This window comes from Crocodylus porosus, unplaced genomic scaffold (assembly GCF_001723895.1).
Source record: "Crocodylus porosus isolate Cpor-Errol unplaced genomic scaffold, CroPor_comp1, whole genome shotgun sequence".
Classification (NCBI taxonomy): domain Eukaryota; kingdom Metazoa; phylum Chordata; order Crocodylia; family Crocodylidae; genus Crocodylus; species Crocodylus porosus.
Genome location: NW_017728947.1, coordinates 99,370,919 through 99,382,854, shown reverse-complemented (window position 1 = coordinate 99,382,854; position 11,936 = coordinate 99,370,919). Strand labels below are relative to the sequence as shown.

Below are 11,936 nucleotides of genomic sequence, written 5' to 3'. Positions count from 1 at the left end.
AGAAGAGAGGGGATAAAAGCCTGCTAATGATTGTGCCCGGGGGCAGAGGGTTTTGATCTTTTGTCTTCTCCCTCTGACCCTATTTGCAAATATATACCTTTTGTCTCACCAACAATGTGTGCCTAAGGATTATTATTCAATGAGCCTCCAAAGAAACGAACCATGATTTTTACATCATTTACATCAGTGGAATCCTTCACATCCTAACTCTAAGCACACGCTTAATTCTTCACTAGATTAGAGTGGGCTCAAAGGTGGATCACTTTATACAACCAAATCAGTAGATCCCAAATACACTCCCAATGAAGTCAATGGAAATGCTCCCTCTCATTGACTTCAGTGGGATGTGAAAAAGCACCTTAAATCTTTACTGCTAATCTACGACCTTCATAGCACCTTCTCCTCCCAAAGCCACTGTCATCATAATGTCTTGATTATTCCAGATAGAGGGGGGACCAAATTAGATTCCCAGCAAGGGTTCTTATAGTCCTATGATAAACAGGCCTACACAAGATGCTAACTGTGCAGTAACTTGTCACTACTGCACGGTAGCGCTGCATGGCGTGAAGAGTGTTATGATGCTACTGCACAGTAGTAAGAAGGTACTGCACAGTAGTAATGAGCTACTGAGCAGCAAGCATCACCAAGAAGCCATTTTGGGATGCTACTGCACAGTAACACTGGTTACTGAGCAGTCAGTGTCTTGTGTAGATGTGGCCACGGTGTCTAAGAATGTGCTAGCTAAAACGGTGTTTTTTCTAGCATGAAGTCCGGCTGTTAGGCTCTGACTGTGGTGGAACATCTGCACATCTGCGATCAGTTCCACAGTCTGATGCAATTAAAACATGCTGTTGCTACTTGACACTGAAAATGTTTCTGTTATTATGTCTCTTTACAGCCTAAACATAATTTTATTGAGCACTACAGAAAGCAGAAATAAGGACTTTAAAATTAAGATTGACAGGATATATGTGTATTTGCCACTTAGGTTTTCAGTGACCAGGACCACACATTAATTTGACTTTGCCATAAATTAGACACAGAATAGATCCCTTGTATAAACTCAGAGATCTATGACTTATTTAATTTGGGTCTAAATACTTCATGGCTGAAATTCATACTTCACTGGAGCCATTTACACTAAGTCTGAATTTGGCTTTCCTGGACACCTCTGCAAGTATGCAACTTGCACTGATTCTAGTAGTGTTGCACCAGGGCTGAATTTGGCCCTCCATCTGTTTCTAATCATTCTATTTGTTGTAAGAAGTCTTGCCCTGATTCTGTCATGTGCAGCACAAGGGTGGACATCTGTGCCCATGTAAAGCTCCACCATCATCTACCTGCTAGCTGTAAATGCAGGACAGGGTCAGCTCTTCTGTACGCTTCCTGTAGAGCAACGATTTTGTGCCGCCAGAATGTTTTTTCTAGTCTCCAAAATGTTGCCAAGACCATGGAAATGTTTAATTTACTTTGAGCTCCCTCTTGTGGATCTTATCAAACAGTTAAATTATTGTTGTGCCATTTTGCTGAAGTATACACTAGTGATGCAACTCTTGTCTTCCCAACCATTACCATTAGGGCCTGAGCCAGAGCTCCATAATGTTAATATGAGTCAAATGACCCTTCTCTGACCCTTAGTGATTCTTCTCTGTTCATCTTCTTTGCTTGTCCAATCAAAAAGCCTGTGGTTCCTCTCAGGTTCCTTTATCTGAGTTTTCAAAGACTGAAGTGCTTTCCTTTGGGGAAGAGGATCACCTTTAAGCACAGACTCCTCTACCCTATTTCTTTGGACACCTTTATCTCACTAACCACTGTCTGCAGCCTTAGCATCATTATTGCTTTTCCTCTCTCTCCTGTAGCTCAATCTGCCCGTCCATTTGCCTAAAGCCATCATCTCTACTGCACCTCTGCTTCAGTCTTCACCTCTTCATTATCTTCTTGCTTTGCCTTTTGGAGCTCTTTTTTTCTCTGGCCTCCACAAGTATAAGAACGGACAGGAACACATCAGAATACACTCACAAAAATATAAAGGACAGAGATTCAGGAATACCACTAGGGGCACATTTTTCACAGAACTACCACTCCCTCTCTGACCTTAAATTTCTCATGCTCAAAGGAAATTTACAAAATATCTCCAGAAAATGGGTCTGGGAACATAAATCCATAACTCTACTAGATAATAAAAAGCATGGACTTAATACAGACACTGGGTTTATGGCTCATTACAGCCTAACAAATACTGATCTCCCTGCAATTCATAGGGCACACCTACACAAGGCACTTTACTGTGCAGAAGACTAATTTAATGCACAGTAAAGCATCACTATCTACATATGCATGGCAATTAGGGTGCAGTAGACTAATTCACTGTGCCGCCGGATAGTCCTGTCAGATACAAGTGGTATCTGGCAGTGCAGTAAATTAGTCTACTTCACCCTAATTGCCACACACATGTTTATGGTGATGCAGGGATTAATTTAGTCTGGCTCAAATTGAGCCAGAGTATATTCAGTCATATTAATTGCACTCATAGACATGCCCAGCGGTAATAGGTAATAATTATAAAGGGTTTCACTCTGCCACTAACTAGATTTCACTCTTTACTGCATGTCTTTCTTTTGTCTTATAATTGTCTTATGATACACATTATAAGACAAAAGAAAGTAATGTCATCCATATGGGCACCAGTGATACTGCCAGGGGAGACCCTGAGCATGTCAAAAGTGACTACAGGGCTCTGGGTACAAGGGTGAGAGGGTCTGGGCCTCAGGTTGTGTTCTCATCAATCCTTCCGGTCAAAGGAAAGAGCCTGGAAAAGAGCAGGTGCATCTTGCAGATCAATACCTGACTGCACAGGTGGTGTCACCAGAAGGGCTTTGGCTTGTTCCACCATGGGATTTTTTTCCAAGAAGAAGGATTGCTGGGAAGAGATGGGATCCACCTAATGAAGAGAGGGAAGAGCGTCTTCACAGACAGACTTGCTAACCTAGTGAGGAGGGCTTTAAACTAGGTTCACCGGAGGATGGAGACCAAAGCCCTGAGGTAAGCAGGAAAGTGGGAGACCTGGAGGGAGATCAGGCAGAAGGGGGCAACAGGGAGGGTGCTGTCATACTTCCTGAGAAACCAAGGCAATCAACTAATTACCTCCGGTGCCTGTACACAAATGCACGGAGCCTGGGAAACAAGCAGGAAGAAGTGGAAGTCCTCACACAGTCACGGAGTTATGACATGATTGGAATAACAGAGACTTGGTGGGAGCTCGAAGGACTGAAGCACTGTCATGGATGGGTACAAATGGTTCAAGAAGGACAGGCAGGGGAGAGGAGGAGGAGGAGTTGCACTATATGATTGCTCAGAGCTCTGCTATGAGGCTGGAGATAGGCCTGTTGAGATCCTCTAGGTTAGGGTCAGAGGGAAGAGCAACAAGTGTGATGTCATGGTCGGGGTCTGCTGTAGGCCACCAGACCAGGGAGAAGTGGTGGATGAGGCTTTCTTCAAACACCTAGTGGAATTTCCCAAATGCAGGTCCTGGTTTTCATGTGGGGACTTCAATCACCCTGATATCTGCTGGGAGGGCAAAACAGCAGTGCATGGGCAATCCAGAAAGTTTTTGGAGAGTGCTGGGGACAACTTCCTGGTACAAGTGTTGGAGCGGCCAACTAGGGGCCGTGCTCTTCTTGACCTGCTGCTCACAAACAGGGAAGATCTGGTGGGGAATGCACTAGTGGATGGCAACTTGGACAGCAGTGACCATGAGCTGATTGAGTTCAGGATCCTGAAGAAAGGAAGGATGAGCAGCAGAGTAAGAGCCATGAACTTCAAGAAAAGCAGACATCAACTAACTCAGGGAAGTCATGGACAGGATCCCCTGGGAAGCCAGTCTGAGGGGGATGAGGGGTCCAGGAGAGCTGGCTGTACTTTAAAAAAGCCTTACTGAGAGTGCAGGAACAAACCATCCTGGTGCTCAGGAAGACTAGCAAGTATGGCAGAAGACCAGCTTGGCTTAGCAGGGAACTGTTCAGTAAATTAAATCACAAAAAGGAAGCTTATAAGAAGTGGAAACATGGACAAATAATTAGGGAAGAATACAAGAGCATTGCTTGGGCATGCAGGGATGAATTCAAGAAGGCCAAAGTATGACTGGAGTTGCAGCTAACAAGGCATGTGAAGGGTAACAAGAAGGATTTCTACAAGCATGTCTGTAGCAAGAGGAGGATCCCTTGCTGAATGGGGTCCCTTACTGAATGGGGGAGACAAACTTGTGACAGAGGATGCAGAAAAGGTTGAAGTGCTCAATGCCTTTTTTGCCTCAGTCTTCAGGGGAAGGTCAGCTCTCAGACTACTGCACTGGGCAGCACAGTTTGGGGAGGAGGTGAGCAGCCAACAGTGGTGAAAGAACAAGTTAGGGACTACTTAAAAAAGCTGGAAGTGTACAAGTTCACAGGGCCAGATGGGATGCACCTGAAGGTGCTGAGGGAGTTGGCTGATGAGATTGCAGAGCCACTCATCTTTGAAAACTCATGGTGCTCAGGAGAGGTCCTGGGTGATTGGAAAAGGGCAAACATACTGCCCATATTTAAGAAAGGGAAAAAGGAGGATCCAGGGAACTACAGACCAGTCAGCCTTACCTCAGTCCCTGGAAAAATCATGGAACAGATCCTCAAGGAATCCATTTCTAAGCACTTGGAGGAGAAGAAGGTGATTAGGAACAGTTAGCATGAATTCACCAGCGGCAAGTCATGCCTGATCAACCTGATTGCCTTTGATGACAAGGTGACTGGCTCTGTGGATGTGGGGAGACCGGTGGATGTTGTGTACCTTGATTTAGCAAGGCTTTTGATACAATCTCCCACAAAATTCTCGCAGGCAACCTAAGGAAGTCTGGGCTGGATGAATGGACCGTACAGTGGATAGAAAACTGGCTGGAACATCAGGCTCAGAGAGTAGTAGTCAGTGGCTCGATGGCTAATTGACAGCCAGTATCAAGTGGCATGCCCCAGGGGTTGGTCCTGGGGCCAGTTTTGTTCAATATCTTCATCAGCAATCTAGAAGATGGCATAGAGTGCACCCTCAGCAAGATTGCAGCTGATACCAAGCTGTGGCAAGTAGATACACTGGAGGGTAGGGCTAGGATTCAGAGTGATCTAGAGAAATCAGAGGATTGGGCCAAAAGGAATTTCATGAGGTTCAACAAGGACAAGTGCCAAGTCCTGCACTTAGGACAGAACAATCCCATGCACTGGTACAGGCTGGGGGCTTACTGCCTGGGCAGCAGCTCTGCAGAAAAGGAACTGGGGGTTACAGTGGACAAGAAACTGAATATGAACCAAGTGTGCCCTTGTTGCCAAGAAGGCTAATGGCATACTGGGCTGCATTGGTAGGTGTGTTACCAGGTCAAGGGAAGTTATTATTCCCCTCTATTCAGCACTGGTGAGGCCACATCTGGAGTACTGTGTTCAGTTTTGGGTTACCCACTACAGAAAGGATGGGGACAAAATGGAGAGAGTCCAGTAGAGGGCAACAAAAATGGTTTGGAGGCTTGGGGGCATGACTTATAAAGAAAGACTGAAGGACCTGGGCTTATTTAGTCTAGAGAGGAGGAGACTGAGAGGGGATTTGATAGCAGCCTTCAACTACCTGAAGCGGGGTTCAAAAGGGGATGGAGCTAAACTGTTCTCATGGTGGCAGATGACAGAATAAGGAGCAATGGTCTCAAGTTGCAGGAAGGGAGGCTTAGGTTAGATATTAGGAAGAATTTTCTCACTAGCAGAGTAGCAAAACACTACAACAGGTTACCCAGATAGGTGGGGGAAGCTCCAGTCTTGGAGGTTTTCAAGACCTGACTAGACAAAGCCTTGGCTGGGATGATCTAGTTGGGGATAGTCCTGTCTTGAGCCAAGGGTTGGACTAGATGACCCCCTAAAGTCCCTTCCAATCCTAACTTTCTATGATTTTATTTTAACCATGAGGTCAAGCTCACTGGAGTTGTACATATGGATTCCCTGAACCTACATCTACCTATTTATTTAGGTCAACTTATTTTAATTCCATCTCATTTTCCCTGTGTGAGATACTCGGAAAACTTTTTGACTGTACAAGGAAAAGGAGCTGCACAGTATCTTACTGTATCAGAGTCATCTTGCTGTTCAGTCTGCTCAATGTGCTTCATTGAAAGACACTGAGAGATATTAAACCTTCACAGAAAAGGAGGCCTTTTTACTGTTTTTCTGTTTTCCCCTTCCCATTGACTAAGTTCACCTTTTGGAGAGCAAAGAGCATATAATACCTCTGCTGTACCACACACTCTACCCAGAGCTCACGGAAAAGTTAATTGGTGCAGTGGTATAAAGGGTACCAATCAAGTGGAAAACATGTTCTTTTCCATTCAGGCCACATGGTGTAAATGTCACTTGCTAAAAAAACTATCGACAATCAGGCCTGCCTCAAGTCGTTTGCAAACAAAAGGACAATTCAGGACAGTCTTCCTGGAGTGACATCCCAAGTGTGCCATTCAAATCAGTGGGCTTTCATAGGCAGGGTTAAATTTTCCCTTGAAATAGTGCAATGTATCTTAAGGAAAGTTCCTTTGTTTTGACTGCTTGAGACTTCCAAAGACTGGATGAGGCGTTAGTGGTCAGGCCAACTGGCTCTCCACCAATTCTGGTGTGAAAATGAGCTGTATTTAGTATTAAAAAAATATCTCCTGAGTAGATCTCATTCCTTGACTGTTTTAAGGACACTTCCTGAGAGGGAAACAAAAACAACAGAATCTAGTTCAGCTCTCATACACGTGCTAAAATTTAGTTTGGGATGCAGAACAAGTCCATGTTGCAGCCAAAGCTGGGTCATGATTCACAGGAGAGCTCCCTAGGGAAGGTATGTTTCTGAGACATTTCAGCTTTGCAAATCTGGCCACAATTGTGCTAAATTTTGCTACAAACTAGTTAAGAAACCGTATTATGGCAGGGGAAATCTGGTTCAAAGAAATTTGTCCTCCAATACATTTAAAACAGCTGGCAGGGAAACAAACTTGTTTCACTATCCCTCCTTCCTGCATCTGTCCAGCTCTGCCATCTCCCCATCTCTTCTGTGCACCCTTTTGGATGGCTTGCAACTTGAAGGCACTAGGACAGAGTAGTCCCTGAGCTTGGGGGGAACTGTATTTTCACCTAATTTCTGCATGAAGGTGGTAGAAGTATTAAGGAGTCCCACTGTCCTTGCATTTTTGTCCATTCACATGAGGGCCAGTCAAAATCTGGTTGTTGGTATCTAATGTATAATTATATTGTTGTCTGCTATGAATTACAGAATAGGTGCTGTGAGGTGTGGTACTATTAGATAAAAAAGAATAAAACAAACTGAAAATGAGTTCAATGCTTGTGTTGCCCAAGTGTCTTAAACTCAGTTCTTCCTTCCAGCATCTTTCCATAATGTTTTTACCAGCTCTGCCTCAGCATTCAGGCTCATGTCACTAGCATCAGCTACTGTTTGGTTCAGCAGGAATGACACTAGCAAGTCACGGGAGGGGTTTAATTTTAATTAATTTGGCCCAGGTTTCCAGCCAGCAGGTAGGAGCCAGCTAGTAAGGCCACACTTACTAACTAAAGTCTAACTCCAGACTATGTGCTTTTCTGTCTCTTTAGCCCCACTAACTCCCATGCTCTTTTAGAAGCTTCTCCCCTGTCATGCTCCTGTGTCGAGTCTAAGCTGCAAGCCAAAGGGAACTCTATGCACACCACTACAGGCAGAATTTGAGGCACTGGTTGATGAGCAGGGACACCAGTTACATCCTGGCTGCAGCCTCGGCTCCAGCAAGAACCTGACAGTAACACCCGTGCCTTAGGACTGTGGGGAGAAGGTTGTGCAAGGAGTGGTAGTAGGGGTGCAGCTTGAATTGGTCAAAAATAAATTAGGGAGTCCAAGGCCTCCTATGTGACAGCTAAGAATCTGCCTAATCAAGTCAACTCTTCCTTTACTCATTCCTGTGCCCTGATAACCTCAGTCCTTTTAAGAAGAGGAAGAACTGACAGCACCAGAATGAGCCACAATGGCATGGAAGGAGCCGGTGAAAAAAACAGCTCTGGCCCCTGAAGCCCAGAAAGCCCTGGTATGCCAGGATGCAAAGAGACAAGCCAACTCTGGGGACAGAGTTCCCTGTTAGCAGGTGTTGACACCTGAAGCCCAGCAGTGCCATCCATTTACCTGGCCTCTGAGCAGTAATTGAAACCTCTGGCCACTTGCAGCTCCTTGGCAACCTGGCTGCCCCTCTGCCACGTAAGACAGCAAAGGGATGGAGGAGGCCCCCCATCAGTAGTCTGATATCCAAACCAGGTAGGTCCCATGAATTTAAATCAGGAACATAAAGTTTGTGCAGACCTTCCGTTCCTGGGGATGCAGAGGGCAGATGAGCTAGCTGTGGGTCAAATCTTAGATGGGTCCTGGTTCACATGGAACCAGACATCACTGGGTACAGCTCATGGCATAATCAGAGTGTTTATGCTGAAGCATAGACAGTTTCAGCTCAGACCATAACATGAGATGAAGATGGAAAGAGGTGGGTTAGGAGTCACAGGTGACTTCACAACCTCCTTCAGGGGACCACTAAATACCAATTTAGACGGCTTAAGACTCTTCCTGAGGTAAGAGGGAACAAGGGAAAGGAGTAGGCAGCCCTGCAGGGCAGAAGAAGAGTTTTGTCCATACAGGAAAATGGGCCAAATAGCTTGGCAAACCAGATCTTGTGCAGTCATTACTCTGCACTGGCTCCCTAAATGGGCGTTCTCTTTCTACATTAAAAGTGATTTTGCTTAATCCACTCCCAAAGTGAACTGAACTAATCTGCACAGAGGCACACTTGTGGAATCAGCGTGTCCACGGGGGGATGGAGTCCAGAAGACCTTCTGCCCTATAAAGTTCATATCATGGCTGATTTTGCAATAGGTACCCTGAATGGCCAGCTCGGGAAAATATTTAAGCTGAAAATCTGTCTGAGAAAGCAGTCCTGTCTTGTGTCTGAGCTCCTTCAGTGAAGCAGTGCAGGCACATGTCTCTTTGGATATGGTTTTCTATATGCAGGAGCGCTGTTAACTCTGAAGGGAGGTTCCCACTTGATGTATTTTTCATTGCTCTGGTGTTGCAAGGACTTGAAAGATCAAGCCAAGAGAAGAGGGTAGAGCATGACAGAAGCAATTGAGCTGGACTTGGAGAGGAGCAGCTGGCAGGCTGCCTTAAGAAACAACTGGAAAGGAACAAGAGGAAAGGCTGCAGAGTGCCAGAGGGCCTTAGAAAAATGAGCAAGAGAGATGCTGGAAAGAGTGAGTGTAGGGAGTCTGTGTTACACGCCCAGGGGCAGCAACCAGATGAGCTAATTGTGGCTGACAGTTCCCAGCACAGGCAGGTCTGGCAGAGGCACACAGTAACTCAGCCACAAAATGGGGGGACCACCCCATTCATCATCCTTAGTGTCCACCTACACCCTAGCTGTGCCTTATCACTTGTAAGGGATGAGGCCTGTCCCTCAAGTGTGAAGACACGCTGTTATGCTGTTGCAAGTGGTTTAGATAAGTGAATGGAAATAAACAATGTCCTTTCTATGTTAAGACAGCTGCAAAGCCGGGGGAGGCCACACAGATGTTGGGCTCAGTGATTCAGTAGGGGATGGTTTGTTCCATTTCTGCATCACTCAAAGTGCATCAGCAATTCATACTGTAAAAAGCAGACCAACTTGACATCCCTGGCTAGGGACTAGAGACAACAGGGATGAACAACTACTAACAGCAGAAGAGAAAGCAGAGGGTTTAGAAGTAAAGGTGGAGGTTTGCTGTGGTCCCAGGCCTGCATTGTGATCCATACAGGCAAACTGCTATGGAGGTCCCAGAAGTCAATAGATTTCAGTGCCCATATGGCATGGGATTTTCTCGCTTCTTTCGCCCACCCCCTTCTGAATCCTTCTGCTTCTCTTCTGCCATTGCTACTCCTTTCCCTTCTTTCTGTATCTTCTCTCCCGCTCTTGGACTCCTCCTTGCTCTTGCACTCCTTCCTGTCTTCACCTGCTCTTAATTCCCTTCCCCTCAATCTCAGATAGCTCCCTCCCTCCTCCAGCAACAGACTGGAGTCCCTCCTTGACCTCCTCTCCTCCCTTCCCCCAGGGGCTGAGGGTGAGGAGGGGAGTTGAGGTGCAAAGCTAAAAGTGGGGAGGGAGAGGGAAGTTACTTCAATAAGAAGGAAAAGCCTAGAGAAGAGGAGGAGATAAAATACTGGTGAAAAGAAAGTCTTGGCTCTGTTGCTTTGTTTTGCTCTCTGCAATGGATCCCTCCTAAACTACAACCAGCCCTATATCAGCTGCTAGGCGAACACACCTTGCACCACGGTGGTATGCGCACCTCCCACACTGCTACTGTGAAACTGGCTGCATCAGTGAGAATGTGGATGCACCCAATGTTTTCAGCAAGGCCGATGAGGCACTGTTGATCAAGGGCAGTCGGAATAATGGGGAAGGATCCAGCAGTCACTGAAACCAGGGAGTCATTTGGATGGCTCCAGTAGAGTTGGAAAGAGCTAAAAGTTTGGCAGTTCCACACCAGCCCAGGGGTGGGGGAGCACGCTCGGCAGCTTGACAGAGAACGCTGCTCCCACTGAAGCCAGTGGCAGCACCCCTGTTGCTTTCAGTGAGAGCTGATTGTAACCCCAGTGCTTCCAGGATGCTAAGCTATGGCAGGTTACAAGTCCTTCAGCCAATGAAACCCCTCTCCTTGCACCAACTTCTGCAGATAACAATTCCCTGACTCCGAATTCTGTGCGGCTCAGACATAATGGAAGGAGTGTGACACTTATGCTACCCACTAGCTAGTGAATAGCTCTTGATTGTCAATAGCCCAGTATTTGCCAGACAGAGCAACAGTTCACATCTCTAATGTTTCAGAGACCAAACAACCCAGATCCCACTTTCAATTGAATTCTTTTATCAGAGGAATGAATGCTGGCTTGTGGCTTGGCTGATCTTGTGGATTTCAAACTCAGAATGTGCTGTTAAATGAAATACCACACACTTGCGGTCTGCCTCTTTTTCTCCTCTTTGTCTTCAGCAGAAACAATAGCCAAGGAGTAGCTGTGAGTTATTTAATGTCCATGTCCTAGTGCAGGGGATGGCAGCAATCTGGGGCAGATGTTTTGATTAGATTTTTTTCTACTTCATTGTATTTGTATTTTAGAGTACCCAGCCACATTCTGGAGACTTCAGTGTCCTACTGAAATCCAGACCTATGATCAACAGCTAAAGGAGGAAGGGAGCCAGGCAGAGGAGGAGTGGTAATCATAATACTCTGGAGTTACCAAGCATGTATTAACTTAGTATTTCCATTGATGTCAGTGGGTTGGTTTCTTTAACTCTGCTACAGAATTTTACATCTTGCAACCATTGCAGACATACAATATTTTTCTGTTCTGTTTAACACTTACGTTGTACCCAAGGTCTTTGGTTTCACTGGGATCCCACTGTGCCAGGTGCTAGGCAAACAGAAAGTTAATAATAGTGCTTTCCCCAAAGAACTTGTAACCTAAATTATAAGATATATTGAGGGAATGAGATGAACAAGTGGGAACAGAGGAGACAGTTGCAAAAATACAGGGGACAAAACCCCGACTCCATTGTACTTCATGGCAAAACTCCTATTGACTTCAGTGGGCCTGGGATTTCCCCAAGATGTTTCAGTTCAGAGTACCACTGAATCCAATGCTCTGCCATAGGTCTGTATGCTAGATATGAATAACAAGGATATTGTAGCTTGGCAGACCAAGCCAGGAGGTGGAGTTCAGATGAAGTAGTCCTCTGCACTAGTGGTCAGAGAGAAAGACACAAATGGGGCATCAAGTCTGGAGTCACCGGGAGAGTGGAAGAGGAAGTGATAAGGGAAAGGTTTCAGGGTAGGTCCGAACCT

General features: G+C 45.8%; 1 long non-coding RNA gene across 1 annotated transcript in view; it reads left to right on the top strand.

Annotated features, from left to right (window-relative positions):
- Positions 1-11,614, top strand: part of LOC109321779 — an 18,344-nt gene extending 6,730 nt beyond the window's left edge. The window contains exon 2 of the long non-coding RNA XR_002104173.1: positions 7,644-11,614. This is a non-coding gene — a long non-coding RNA (uncharacterized LOC109321779). The remainder of the gene's footprint in view (positions 1-7,643) is intronic.
- Positions 11,615-11,936: the final 322 nt, after the last annotated feature.